The sequence below is a fragment of the Penaeus monodon genome, chromosome 28 (genome assembly GCF_015228065.2).
Source record: "Penaeus monodon isolate SGIC_2016 chromosome 28, NSTDA_Pmon_1, whole genome shotgun sequence".
Lineage (NCBI taxonomy): Eukaryota > Metazoa > Arthropoda > Malacostraca > Decapoda > Penaeidae > Penaeus > Penaeus monodon.
Window position 1 is genome coordinate 18,589,062 of NC_051413.1, and position 222 is coordinate 18,589,283.

A 222-nucleotide genomic window follows, 5' to 3' on the forward strand; every position below is an offset into this window, starting at 1 on the left:
ACTTACAATCTGAGCAATGTAAACACATTGATAAAAACTCTAATGAGCTCGATTCCCAAAGGAACATGTGAAATACTAATGACGAGAGACATCAAGGAAAAAAGCCATTACAAAAACATCCGACCCTCAACTGACGCTCTTTCGTAATGGAAAACACAGGTAGGTTGACTGAATCAGCAGCCAGAGAGAGAGAGAGAGGCAAGTTAAGAACAATTCTTAAAG